The following is a 14,103-nucleotide window of genomic DNA, read 5'->3' as shown; positions in this document are numbered from 1 at the left end:
CTATCCTCCCCAGTCTCAGGATTTGAATCCTTGTTCCCAGTTGGTGGCACTGTTTGGGGAGGTTTAGGAAGTATGGCTTGATGGTACAAGTATGGCCTTTGGGCAAGTTTTGAGCTTTCAAAAGTCATGTGCCATTCCCAGTTTGCTTTCTCTGCTTCCTGCTTGTGGTTCAAGATGTGAGCTCTCAGTTCCAGCTCTATGTCTGCCATCTGCTGCCATGCTTATGGGTCCTAACCCTCTGGAACCATAAGCTCAAATAAAGGCTTTCTTTTATAAATTGCCTTAGTCATGATGTCTTATCATAGCAACAGAAAAGTCACTAACATAACCCCTTTCTTAGTCACTGTTCTATTGTTGTGAAGAGACACCATGGCCAAGGCAACTATTAAAAGAGAAAGCATTTAATTGAGGGCTTGCTTACAGTTTCAGAGTTTTAGTCCACTCTCATCATGGTAGGGAGCATGGCAGCATGCAGACATGCACTGGAGCAGTAGTAGCTAAGAGTTACATCCTGATGCACTGGAGCAGTAGCTAAGAGCTACATCCTGATCTGTAGGCAGAGAGAGAGAGAGAGGGAGACAGAGAGAGAGGGGGAGGGAGAGAGAGAGGAGAGGAGAGAGGAGAGAGAGAGAGAGGCTTGACATGGGCTTTTGAAACCTCAAAGTCCACCCCCAGTGACACACTTTCTCTTATCCACTAAGCCACCTCTCCAGCCCCGAGTTATACTTTCTCTAACAAAGCCACACCTCCCAAACCTTCTTAAACAACGCCACTCCCTGATGACTAAGCATTCAAATATATGAGCCTATGGAAGCCATTCTTTTTTTGGTTTTTTGACACAGGGTTTCTTTGTGTAGCTTTGGGGCCTTTCCTGGAACTCACTTTGTAGACCAGGCTGGCCTTGAACTCTCAGAGATCCTCCTGCTTCTGCCTCCTGAGTGCTGGGATTAAAGGCATGCGCCATCAACACCTGGCTATGAAAGCCATTTTTATTCAGACTACAACAATCCTCCAGCCCACTATCCAGAGGAATGTGAACATTTCATGCACTTCCTTCTAGTCTTTGTTCCAGTACATTTTAAAAACATTTATTAGTTTGTAAATTTATATATATGTGTATGATCTGTGTAAATGCCAAGTGAGTGTAGATGCCAACAGAGGCCAGAAGAGGGCATCAGATCCCTGGGAGCTAGAGTATAGATGGTACTAAATTCAGGTCATTTGCAGCAAGTGCTCTTAACCATGAGGCTCTCTCTCTAGGTCCTGTTACAGTGTGTTCTTCTTAGAGTTCTATTTTATTTTATGTGTATGAGTGTTTTGCCTGCATGTATGTGGGTGTACCAAGCGTATGCAGTGCCTGAGGAGGTCATAAGAGGGCATAGAGGGGGGTGGGCACGCCTTATAGCACTCGGAGCAAGCAGGGGATCTCTGTGAGTGAGACAGCTGGCTACAAGTAGTCAGGAAAAGCAAACAAAGAAAATTCAGAAAAAAAAAAAAAAAAAAAAAAGAGGGCATTAGAGCCCTTAGGACTGGAGTTACAAATGGCTGCAAGTCGCCATGTGGGTGCTGGGGATTGAATTCAGGTTCTCTGTAAGAGCAGCTATCACTCGAAAATCACTGAGCCCCTCTGCAGCCTCTGAATTGATTTATTTTTTATTCCATTTACTTGTGTCTGTTTGTGTGTTTGTGGGTGCCACAGCACCTGTTGAAGGACAGAAGACAACTTGCAGGAGTTCTCATCTTTCATTACGTGGGTCCTAGGCCTTGAACTCAGGTTGTCGGTCTTGACAGCAAGTGCCTTCACCCGCAGAGCCAAGCCATCTTGCCAGTGCCTGGGGACAGGTAGGTACATATAAAATTATGAATGGTCTCCTGTAGCCCAGACTGGCCTCAAACTCTATAGAGCCAAGAACATCCTTGAACTTTCAATTCTCCTGTCTCTCTGCCTCCAAGTATTGAGATTACAGGACATCATCCCTGGCTGGTTTATTTTTTTTTAGTTCAATAAATTCATATGAAATTTCATCTGGTATGTGTTGGGATTCATTTTTTTTTTTTTTACTCTTTTTCCCCCTTTAGTGTGTAGATGTATGTTGTATGGGTAAATGCGGGTATATGTTTTTGTATGTGTATGGGCTCACATGTGTGTGTATGCATATGTGTGGAGGCTATGTTACTCCCACTCTGGAAGGGTTTCTTGCCAATTCAGCTACTATAGCTAGCCAGCTTGCCTTGGGGGATCTCCTGTCTCTGTCTCCCAAGTGCTATTTTTTTACATGAGTTCTGAGTATCCAATCTTCAGTCTTCATGTTTGCACAGCAAACCTATTACCAACTGATTCCTCTCCCCTGATCACTGGGATCTTATTGTAAGATGTGCATCCTGTGAGATACTTGTTACAGACCCAGGGATTCCTGACACCTCCCTGCCTTGAGATTTCAGCTGGGCAGGTGTGAGGATGGGGATCAGAAATCCACATTTGTTTCAATCACTCCAGCTAATCATGGTGCATAATGGCCTTGATAATACTTTCAGAAATTATTATGGTATGCAGTATAGTCTGCTTAGTGACTGTGGCAGTCCCCCTCAGCTTCTGGGTCACTACATGATACAATCCATTCTATTGATAACTGCTGGAGTTCTCCTGTGGAAACATTTCAGGAAAATTCTTTGTTAGCTTCCAACAGTTACAGGGATCACATTAAGCCAGCGTTCCAGACCTTCCACTATATTTTGGGATCAATCTAATCAGCTAGAAGGTCATGGCTGTGTCATGCACTTTTCCCATCTAGCCAGGCCTGTATGCTGATGAGCCTTGAATGGTTCATGCCTGTCGTCATGCTGAAGCCTTCAGCATTCCCAGAGGCTGTATAGCCTAGACACTCAAGCCAGTTCTCACATCCTTTTCCTTTCCTGGCTTCTAAAATGATGGCTGCCTTCGTAGAACTACCAGTGTTCTGACTGTTGTGTATTTTTACCCAGTGAGTCTTGTCTTCCCCCCCAATTCAATCTTCAAGGGTATGGTATGTGTATCTTATCCCTCAGAGTCTCTATCATAGTTCTAGGCATTAGAAAGTGCTGTTATATAGAGCTAAGCCAGCCCTTTCAAATCATTTTAATACATGTTCTTTTAAAAACAATTTTTAATTTATGTGTGTACATATGTGTCTTTGTGAATTTATGGGCACCATGTGCATACAGTTGCCTGTGGAGGCCAGAAGGCACCAGATCCTCTGGAACTGGAGTTGTAGGCAGTTGTAAACATCCAGATGTGTGTACCGGGATCTGAACCTGGGTCCTCTGCAAGAGCAGTAAGCACTCTTAACCACTGAGCCGTCTCTCCAATCCATGTATTTCTAAGAAGGAATTCTGTAGCATCTCACATATCTTTTCTTGCATCAAACTGAGAAGGTTTGAAAATTTTCTAGGTATTTCTTTGTTGTGATTTTGTTTGCTGATAACAAGGTTAAGCAGAATGTTATCTTGGTTCCAGTGATTATCTAATTCAACAATACTACGTATCACCTATGACATGCCCACTTACAGATTTTCTGCTTGAAGAGTCTAACCTTTACTATAATGTGGGCTATTTCTTACTCCTCCTACAGATGTAATGGTTTCTCTTTTTCTAGAAGAGCATGTTTTATTGGATTAAATAAATATAAGGGGGTTAATGGCTAAGTAATTTCATTTTGGCTTCCTTAATCTCCTTTCTCTCTCTCCCCTTCAGGGTTCTGCCTCCCTGAAGGACAGAAGTGCTTTAAATGATTTTGAGTGGAGTAGGTGGGGACACCAAAGGAACTGCCTTTTCTCTTGCAGTAGGCAAGGGGGTAAGATTCAGTTCATCAAATATTTATCGAGTTCTTCTGGCTCACCTAGCTCTGTGCACAGCACAATGGAGGACACCAAGATGGGAAGTGATGGCTGGGTGGGAGGGCGGGAGAAGGAGAAGTTTAGGAGGTGGAGTAAGGGGCAGGCTGGCATTCCACGTGGGAGATACTAGAGAGGAGAAAAGGGAAAGAAAGCAAAGGTGAACTCTCTGGCCTTTCTTTTAATTAAACCTTTTTATTTATTTTACATACCGACCACAGTTTCCTCTCCCTCCTCTCTTCCGGTTCCCTCCCATTTGCCCCGCCCACCCCACCATCCACTCCTCCTCTGTTCAGAAGGGGCAGACTTCCCATGGAAGTTGAGGCAGGAGCGAGCTCCTCCCCCTGCGTCAAGGTTGGGCGAGGTAATTCAGCGTGGGGATTGGGTTCTCAAAAGTATCTGAACTGTTTTTATGTGATAAGGGCCCAATAACCACTGCAGCCATGGCTTGAGCTTGGATTTTGAGAGCCTTTAGAGCAATTAGGATAGCCACAATTTCAGTCAAAAGTAGCTATTATGAGTTTTTGTGTGTGCACACACAATATTATTTTTATCATCATGATGAATATCAAACCCAATCTTCCTCTGAGTTAAATCCTTAGTCCCTAGACTCAATCAAGCTTTCTTTCTTTTGTCTTTTTTCTTTCTCTCTCTCTCTCCCTCCCCCTCTCTTCTCTCTTTCTTTCTTTTTTTTTTTTGTTTTTTTGACAAGGTCTTACTATGTAGCTCTGACTCCTGGAACTCACTATGTAGACCAGGCTGGTCTCAGACTCACAGAGATCCACCTCCTTCTGCCTCCTGAGTGCTGGGACTAAAAGAGTGTGCCACCATGTCTGGCTATTTTTGGGGGTTTATGGAATAGATTTATTTGATATTGTATAAATGAACACCATGTGAGCTATGGAAGGTTGTATGAGCCACCATATAGGTGTTGGCAATTGAACCCAGGTCTTCTGCAAGAGCAATAATTATTCTTTTTTTCCCTCTGAGACAGGGTTTTCCTGTGTTGCTCTGGCTGTCCTGGAACTAGCTCTGTAGACCAGGCTGGTCTCTAACTCACAGAGATTTGCCTGCCTCTGCCTCCCAAGTGCTAGGATTAAAGGCGTGCACCACCTTCTGTCCGAGCAATAACTGTTCTTAATCACTGAACCATCTCTCCAGCTTCTGTTTGAATTCTTAAAAAAAATGTATTTTATCAGTATAAATGTTTTGCCTGCATGTTTATATGTGCACAATATGTGTGCCCAGGGCCCTCAAAGTTCAGAAAAGGATGTTGGATCTCCTGTAACTGGACTTACAGACCATTGTGAGCCATTATGTGGGTGCTGGCACCTGAACCCAAGTCCTCTTCAAGAACAGGCCGTGCCCTTAACTGCTGAGCCATTTCTCTAGCTCCCTAAAGTTCTGGAATGATACTAGCTGACATTCATTGTGCGACTGTTGTGTTTGAAGCAGGTTCTCTTTCCCAGCATTAAATGGTTTAATCCTCACCGCAATCACACCATGTAGATACAATTCTAATTCAGACCAGGCATGCAACAGCTGAATGAATAATTTGCTAAAGTGCACTATTCAAGATCGCTGCTTACCTAGTGGATTTCAATCAAGTATTTCTAGCATTGGTCCTTTGTTTTGTGTTTTGCTTCCTATAATCAGTTTTTGTTGTTCAGTTAATTTCAAGATCTTTAATGTGTGTTTACTATGTTAAGTATAGCTTAACACTTATTTCTTATTTTTATTTACTCTGTGTGTGTTGGGGGTTCCTGCTACACTGCTTGTGTGCATGTCAGAAGACAACCTTTGGGACTTAGTGCTCTCCTTCCCCATGTGGGCTTTGGGGATTGAATTTAAGCCATCAGGTTCAGAGGCAAGTGTCTTTATTCAGTGTTCCTTCTCACTGACCTGAAGTATAATGTTTTTTTTTTTTTGGGGGGGGGTTCAAGACAGGATTTCTCTGTAGTTTTGGTGCCTGTCCTGGGTTTCAATCTGTAGACCAGGCTGGTCTTGAACTCACAGAGATCTGCCCGCCTCTGCCTCCGGAGTCCTGGGACTAAAGGCGTGTGCTGCCGCCACCTGGCATATAATGTTTTCTTGAGACAGGGTCTCATTTAGTCCAGGCAGGCCTTGAACTCACTATAACCTTGAACTCCTGATCCTCTTGTGTCCACTCCTGAGTGCTAGAATTACAAGTGTGAGCTATCACATCCAGTTTATATGGTGCTGGAGATGAAACCCAGGGCCTTGTACATGCTAGAAAGCACTCTGAGATCCGCTCCTAGCCCTGGCTTTTTTTGTTGTTGCTGTTTGTTTTTGAGACAAAGTTGTACTCTGTAGTTTAGGCTGACATGGGATTTACTCTAGAGGCTAAGATAGTCTCATCCTTCTGCCTCAACCTCCAGTATTACAGGCCTGAGCCACCACCCCAGGTTGGCAGTGTGGTCTGAATCTTGGCTTGACTCAGTACTTACTATTTGAGGTACTGGGCCTTGTTTCGTTCACTCCCTGGGATTAATACTAGCATTGCCTTTGCACACAATAAGCATGCTATGCTTTGAATGAAGTGAAAGACCAACGGAAATGTGCTTCCTATATAAGGTCAATTGCATAAGCATAAAAATTAGCCAAGTGCACAGAGGGAGGTTTGTAATCTCAACAGTTGGAAGGTGGAAGCAGGAGGATCAAGAATTCAAGTCCAGCCTATGCTGCAGGAGACCCAAACAAAACTAAACAAAACCCTAGCCACAACAAAGAACATGCAAACAAAACCACAGTTAGGTCTCAAACCTGGGACAAACAGCTGAGGTGCCCATTTAACATATCAAAGTAGGCCTGGCTAGCATCCCTCAGTCCCTGTGGGTTACAGGGTCTGACTGGCATACCCCACCCCCTACCCTAAACTTCTCAGGCCCTTCCCCCAGCTGCTCTTCCCTACATAATCCAGCCAACCATTCTGGTTACCTGGTTCTTTTGTCTCCCTTTTGCCCTTCTGGCCCCTTGGTCTGTCTCTCCCCTCTCCCTTCTCCTCACATGATCCAGCTCAGGGTCATGTTCACTCTGGACTCTCCCAGATGGCTCTGCCTCTGTCTACGATTTCCCTTTTATCTACAATAAACCTTTTCCTCCACCATACCTAGGAGCTGTCACGTCCTCCATTTTATTTTTTCTTTCAACCACCAAAACTCAAACAAGACATTTTTTTTATTGCCACATAAAACAGAGGGGAACAATTGTCTGAAAAATTCTCTGGCTCACTCTAGTTCTTTTCCAATGAGAAAGGACTTAGTGAAACAATCTTGCCCTCTTTGTCCAAATCTTCCAACTCCTGTATACATGGGATTTCTTTTGAAATTCTTTTGAAAATGTTTTATGCTGGGTGTGTAATCCCAGAACTTGGAAAGTTTACATAGTAAATTACAGGTCAGCAAGGAGTGCATAGGGAGACCCTGCCTCAAAGAATTATCACATCTTAATTAGTTGATTAATCAATCAATCAATCAATTCTTTGTGAGTCCAGAGTTCATGTGTGTGGGTGTGGGGGTAGGTCAGAGGACAGCTTGCAGCAGTCCGCTTTTTTCATCTACTAGGTGGGTCTGGGGAATGGAACCAAGTTGTCAGGTTTGGTAACAAGCTGCTCTTTGCAGGGTAAGTGAGATGGCTGAGCTGGTTAAAGGGATTGTTGCCAAATCTGATGGACTGAGTTCGATCCCAGAGATCTACAGAGCAGAAAGAGAGAAATGACTTTAGCAAGTTGTGCTCTGGCCTCCACACATGGGTGATGGCACACGTGAACTAAATAAGTCCGTATTATTAAAAAATTAAGAACAGAAAAATTCTTTGGGTTGAAAGGGTTCAAGTGTAGCATCGCTGGGATGGGCAATACCATTAACAAGGCAATGTGAATTTCTTCAAGATTTTCTTCCTTGGCTTATACAGATCTCTATTTGATGGGGAGAAAAGAGCAGCAGTGGGCAGGGTCGCAGAGAGGAACTTGGGGGAAAAAAAGTCCAGCAGGCTGCTGAGACAGGAGCACTTCCTAGGAAAGGCTCCTGTAGAGTCAGTGAGATGGGGCAGCGTGCGAGCCGGAGGAGGAGCCCCGCAGCGCTGGGAGGAGCCAGGGCGGGCGGGCTAGGGAGCCGCGCACCAGGAAGTGACTCGCCCCGTGACCTCCGGCCCGCGGCGCTGCCTTTTGGTTTGCCACTGTACGTCCGTCGGAGGCTTTAGTGGCTCCGAAGGTGGGTAAGTATCCTGGAAAACCCAATTTTGGGAAAACTGTTCCCTGCTCCCAAGTGTCGGGTTTGGGACAGGAAGGAGGCAGGCAGAGCCTGGGATGCCACCCAGGGTGGCTGTGCAAGGTCACAGCCAGCCTAGTGTCTACCATCACAGCCCTCCCCCCACCCCTCCCCTAGCTCAGCCCTGCAGCCTGCCTACGGTTTGCGGGTTTGTGTTGGCGTGCCCTAGCGTCTGTCCTCTAACCCACTTAGTTACATTTCCCATTGCTGTGCTAAAATACCCTAACAAAAGCAGCTTTAAGGGAGAAAAGGTTTATTATTTGTTAGGCTAACAATCGCAGCTTCCAGCAGTTTGTTAGGAAAAAGTCAAGAACTTGAAGCAGCTAGTCACATCCACAGTCAATGAATGGATGCATATATGCTTCCTACTCAGCTTGCTTTCTACAGTGTCCTGCCGTCCAGCACTGAAACTCAGATAATCAAGACAAACTCCTCTCACATTGTCCACAGGCCACCTTGTTCTAGACTGTCCCTCTTTAGATATCTATCCCTGCATACTCTCCCCCAAGGTGTAGCCTTGACAATTAAAATGAACCAACACACACACACACACACACACACACACACACACACACACACACACACACACCTTATAGACTATTGTGGGACAGACTTATTCAGAGAGGTCTGGTTGGATGGATGGACGTGGCTGCATGTGGTTTGCTATGGAACTCATTAGTAAATTAACTTTCTCCTCTGCTTTAGTCAATAACCCTGCTGGGGTCCAGCCAATGGAAGGGCAGGTAATCAGAGTTCCTACCAGTGAATATTTTGCTTCAAGAGATCTTTAGCTCATGAGGCTTAGACCTTTCAGATGTCTCTGACTTGAACTTCTGAGCACTGGAGGTAGATTGTCCACTGAAGCCCAGGAAAGTAAACATAACTGTAGGTGGTTGCTATAAACTCTTGGATTTTCCAGTCAGTGGTTAATCCCAAGGCAAGAACAGAGAAGTGCTCTCTCTCTCTGTCTCTCTGTCTCTCTCTCTCTCTATCTCTATCTCTCTGGAACAGAGAAGTTTTTCCTTTCTCTCACACACATTTTCAGTATTTATATTTAAAACAACACACACACACATGAGTATTTATATTTAAAACAAAAAAAGATACAAGAAAGAAATAGTTTTTTTTCTGTGATCCATTGCCTTCTGTGACATTAAAAAACAAAGAAAATAGAACTTACCTTGATTGGTATTACTGGCTTGCCCTGAAGAGTATATTTAGCTGCAGAAATTACTAAATACAGTAAAAGACTCTTTACTACAAATGCTGTATGATGCACAGTCCTGAGCACCTCATGTATATAAGCTTATCGAAGGTTTTTGTTTTTGTTTTTTGAGACAGAGTCTCTCTGTGTAACCCTGGCTGTCCTGGAACTTGCTTTGTAGACCAGGCTGGCCTCGAACTCAGAGATCCACTTGCCTCTATCTCCTGAGTGCTGGAAGTAAAGGAGTGCATCACCACCGCCATGCTCATTTAATTCTTACTACAGCCCTGAAAGGTAGGTTTGATTAGTCCTGTTTTTATGGGTGGTGACCTGACAGTCATTGTGCTTAGTTAATCTGTCCAAAGCCACATAGTTAGGGAGAAGTAGATCCTGGATTAGGATGAGTTCAGAGCCTATTAACATTTAGACTATTTATTTATTTGTTTGTTTTTATGTATATGAGTGTTTCCTTGCATGTGTGTCTATGTATCACATGTGTTCATGGTGCCTGTGGAGGCTAGAATCGGGTGTTGGATCCTCTGGAACTGGAGTAACAGATGGTTGTAAGCCAGTATGTGGGTGCTGGGATCCAAACTTGGGCTCTCTCAAGAGCAACGAGTGCTTTCAACCACTGGGCCGTCTCTCCCGCCCCTATTTAAAACTTGAAAATTAAAGTTCGCTTACAAACTAGCGGGTTCCCTCGTGGGATTTTCATACATCCTTAGTTTTGGTTGCTCTCTTTCTTTATTTCCCTTCCACCATCAGTTTTCTCCCTTCTGCTTTCATAGCATGTGTATTTTATCAAGCTCCCCACTTCGCTCTTGAAAGGCTCTTGTCCTTCTCTTGTGGGCCCCTTTCTGCTTTCCTGGCCTCTGTATTCCCACATAAACACACATATATTAAATATTAGAAGCTGGAGCCTGTATATGAGAGAACACGAGATGCTTGTCTTTCTGAGTTACGGTTACTGCCTTTCTTTTCTCTCTCTCCCTTCCTCCCTTCTTTCTTTTCTTTCCCTCCCTCTCTCCCTTCCTCCCCCCTCCCTCCCTCCTCTCTCCCTTCCTTCTTTCTTTCATTCCTTCCTTTTGACAAGGTCTCTCTACATGTATAGCCCTGGCTGTCCTGGAACTCACTACCAGGCTGGCCTTGAATTTACAGAGGTCCATCTACCTGCCTCTGCCTCCTGAATGCTGGGTTTAAAGGTGTTCACCAGCACTCTTGGCTCTCAAACTTCTTAAATATATTCCAGTACCACCAATTTTCTTGCAAATTTCATTGTTGATGGCTAATAAAATTCCATTGTGTATATGTAACACATTTTCATGTTGATGGGTTTGTAGGTTGACTCCATTTCCTAGCTGTGTTGACTAGAGCAGCAATCAACATGGATGTGCAGGTTTCTTTATGGTAGGTTGCAGAGTCCTTTCTTTGGTATATGCCCAGAAGTGGAATAGCTGAATCTTAACGATAGTTCTGTTTTTAGTGTTTTGATAAACCTGCCCACTGATTTCCATAACTTCATCAGTTTACACTCCCATCAACTGAATAAAGGTTCCCATTTCCCCATATCCTTGTTGACATTGGTTTTCTTTCTTTCTTTCTTTTTTTGTTTTGTTTTGTTTTTTCAAGACAGTGTTTATTTGTGTAGTTTTGGTTCCTGTTCTGGATCTCGCTCTGTAGACCAGGCTGGCCTCGAACTCCAGAGATCCGCCTGCCTCTGCCTCCTGAGTGCTGGGATTAAAGGCATGTGCCACCACCACTGCTTGGCCACAAAGTAGTTTTAATCTACATTTGTTTTCTTGTTTATTTTTCCTTTTAATTTTTTTTTTTTTTTTTAGTTTTTGTGTGTTGTTGGCATTAATCCTCTGGCGTATGTGTAGCTAGCAAAGATTTTCTCACGACATTCTGTAGGCTGCCTCTCCATTTTGCTTTTGTGGTACAGAAGCCTTTTAGTTTCATGAGCCGCCCATTGCTCATTGACTGTATTTTCTGAGCAACTAGTGTCCTGTTCAGAAAGGCCTGACCTCTGGCAAGGTTTTGAAGTTTTTTCCTGTAGGTGGGTTTTTTTTTTTGGTCTTTTTTTGTTTGTTTGTTTGTTTGTTTTGAGACTGGGTTTTCTGTGTGGCCTTGGCTGTCCTGGAACTGGCTCTGTAGACTAGGTTGGCCTTAAACTCAGATAGATCTGCCTGCCTCTGCTTTCTGAGTGTTGGGATTAAAGGCGTGCACCACCACTGCCGAGCTTGTTTTAGGTTTTCTGTTGAGATTCTTAGTTCATTTGGAGTTGAGTTTTCTGGAGGATGAGAGATAAGGATCTAGTTTCATTCTTCTACACGTAGGTACCCAGTTTTTCCAGTGCCATTTGTTGAAGACTTGTTTCGCAGTGTTAAGAACTGAACTAATGGCTTTCCTGTCACTGTCTACGCTCCAAACCTTTCTTTTCTTTTCATTTCCTTTTTTTTTTCTGGTGATAGGAATTTAGCCCAAGGCCTTGTACACACTAGTCAAGCCGTCTACCTTTAAGCTATGCCACCCCACCTTTTAAAGCCTATGCTCTTTTTAAAGTTTAGATTTATTTATTTTATGTATATGAGCATTTTGTCTGCATGTATGTATGCATGTGCCTGATGCCCATGGAGGTCAGAAGAGGGCATAGGATCCCCTGGAACTGAAGTTTAGATGGTTGTGACCCACCATGTGGGTGCTGGAAATCAAACCTGGGTTCTCTGGAAGAGCAACAAGTGCTTTTAACCACAGATAATCTCTCCAGCCCCAAAGCCTATGTTCTTAAGTATGACAACTCATTGCCTCTTATGGGTGTCAGTAGATGGAGAATGCTCTTGTTAACATCTGAACTGTGGGGCAACTTAAATATATCCTGTTAGATATTTGAAATTTTCCTCCCAAACTCAAATAATGTCACCCGACAAAATCCGAGGTTGATGGCTAAAGGTAACTTCATAGCAGATCAAAAGGTTATCATGCCAAGTTCATTCACTTACGAACAGTGATCAGCTAGGCATGGTGGCATTAGCTTCTAGTCTCACCCACTCAAGAGGTTAAGGCAGGAGAATCAAAAGTTCAAGGCCTACCTGAGCCTCATGGTGAGTTCAAGGCCAGCCTAGGCAACTTAGTTGGACCCTGTTTCAAAATACAAAGTAAGAAGCAGGCTGATGATACAGCTTAGTGGCGGGGTCGTGCCTAGCGTAGACTGGGCTCAGTGTGCAGGGCTGTTAGAAAAGACAGAAAAAGGAAAGATGCTTATGGAGCAGCAGCTAGATACCATGTTAGTTTTGTGTCGCTGTGGTAAACATCATGACCAAGAGCAGCTTGGGAGGAAAAGGTTTATTTCAGCTTATAGCTTCTTGTCCATCGCTGAGGGGATTCAGGGCAGGAACTCAAGGAAGGAACCTGGAGGCAGGAACTGAAGCAGGGGCCTGCCCATGGCTTGTCAGCCTGCTTTCTTTTACAACCCAGTACCACCCACCCAGGGGTAGCACTACCCACCGTGGACTGGGCCCTCCCACAATCAATCATTCATCAAGCAAATGCGCCACAGGGTTGCCTGCGGGCGAGTCCGATGGAGGCATTTTCTCCGTTGAGATTCCTCTTCTTAGATGACCCTAGCTGTGTCAAGTTGATGGAAAAAACTAATGAGCAGTTAGTAAACAGACAGAAGGAAAGTCCTGGGATCGAGGAAGAGGGGTTCCCTCTCAGACAGGCACTCACAGATACAGGCCCTTCCACTGTGCTCTGAGAGTCACGTTTCTTAGCTCTAGACATCGTCTCAGAGTTGTCCTCGGAGTTGTTCGGACGATGCCTTTCTGGTGCTCTCCATCTGCATTGCCTCCCCCATTTCAGTTCCATGAGATCCTTAAATGCATTGTGACAGCGATGACATGGAAAAGCTTTCGCCAGCTACTGGGCACGGTGCTTAGAGCTTTACAGACGTCATCTCTCTTTAATCTGTAGTGGAGTACCTTTTTTTAATGTAGTGTGGGGCATTGGATTTAGGGCCTTGTACCAGCTAGGCAAGTGCTGTATCATTGATCTACAACCCCAGCAGTACATTTTATTTGTATTCATTATCTTTACTTAGCTCTTATAGTTACTATATGAGGTAGGTATCATTCTGATTTTCTCTGTTTTACAGATAAAAGAAAAGGAATGTCAGAGGCATGACTAACCTGCTAGAAGCCATCGAGGTAGTAAGTGTTCAAGCCCGCAGACAGCCCAAGCCCATTCTGTCATTCTGCACTCCTTCCCGACAGCCCAAAGCTTTCACTTGTCCTTGGTGTCTGGCTCTACCCATTGCCTTCTTCCCTTTGGCGCCTCAGACAGCCTGGCTCTGTCAGTTCCTGCATCACAGACCCTTCCTTTGGCGTCTATAGCTCCGTGGGTGCTGCTTCTCCTTCCTTTTTATTCTTTTCCTTTTTATCTTTCTGTCTCTCCTTCTTTTCCCCGCTTCTGCCCTCCTCTTCCTTTCTTTTATCCGTTCCTTTCCTTCTCTGTCAGGATCTGATTATACAGCCCTGGCTCTCTAGAACTCACTCACTCTCCAGGCCCAAGCTGCCTTGCCCCTGCCTCCTGAGCGCTCTGGTTACAGGTGTGCCGCCACCTGGCCTTCCTGGTCCGGTCCCTCTTGCTCAGCAGCATCTCTTCCTGCTCTCTTCTGTGTGACGTCACTGTCCTTTGGTTCTTCTCTGGATTCAAAGTTCTTGTTGTATCCGATGATGTGTGCTT

At 44.5% G+C, this 14,103-nt stretch overlaps 1 protein-coding gene across 12 annotated transcripts in view; it reads left to right on the top strand.

Annotated features, from left to right (window-relative positions):
• Positions 1 to 8,010: 8,010 nt before the first annotated feature.
• Positions 8,011 to 14,103, top strand: part of Trmt2b (tRNA methyltransferase 2 homolog B) — an 88,965-nt gene continuing 82,872 nt past the window's right edge. For 3 of the 12 annotated variants that reach the window (XM_028875018.2, XM_037199427.1, XM_028875028.2), the window contains exons 1-2: positions 8,011 to 8,106; positions 13,514 to 13,565. The gene's annotated coding sequence lies outside the window, so the exon portion shown is untranslated. Of the gene's footprint in view, positions 8,107 to 9,529; positions 9,658 to 10,703; positions 10,771 to 13,513; positions 13,569 to 14,103 lie in introns of those variants that run through there. The other 9 variants (XM_028875020.2, XM_037199426.1, XM_037199424.1 and 6 more) reach the window with 9 other exon arrangements.

The sequence above is a fragment of the Peromyscus leucopus genome, chromosome X (genome assembly GCF_004664715.2).
Source record: "Peromyscus leucopus breed LL Stock chromosome X, UCI_PerLeu_2.1, whole genome shotgun sequence".
NCBI lineage: Eukaryota > Metazoa > Chordata > Mammalia > Rodentia > Cricetidae > Peromyscus > Peromyscus leucopus.
Note: the sequence above shows the minus strand (reverse complement) of the source record. Positions and strands in the feature narration are given on the sequence as shown.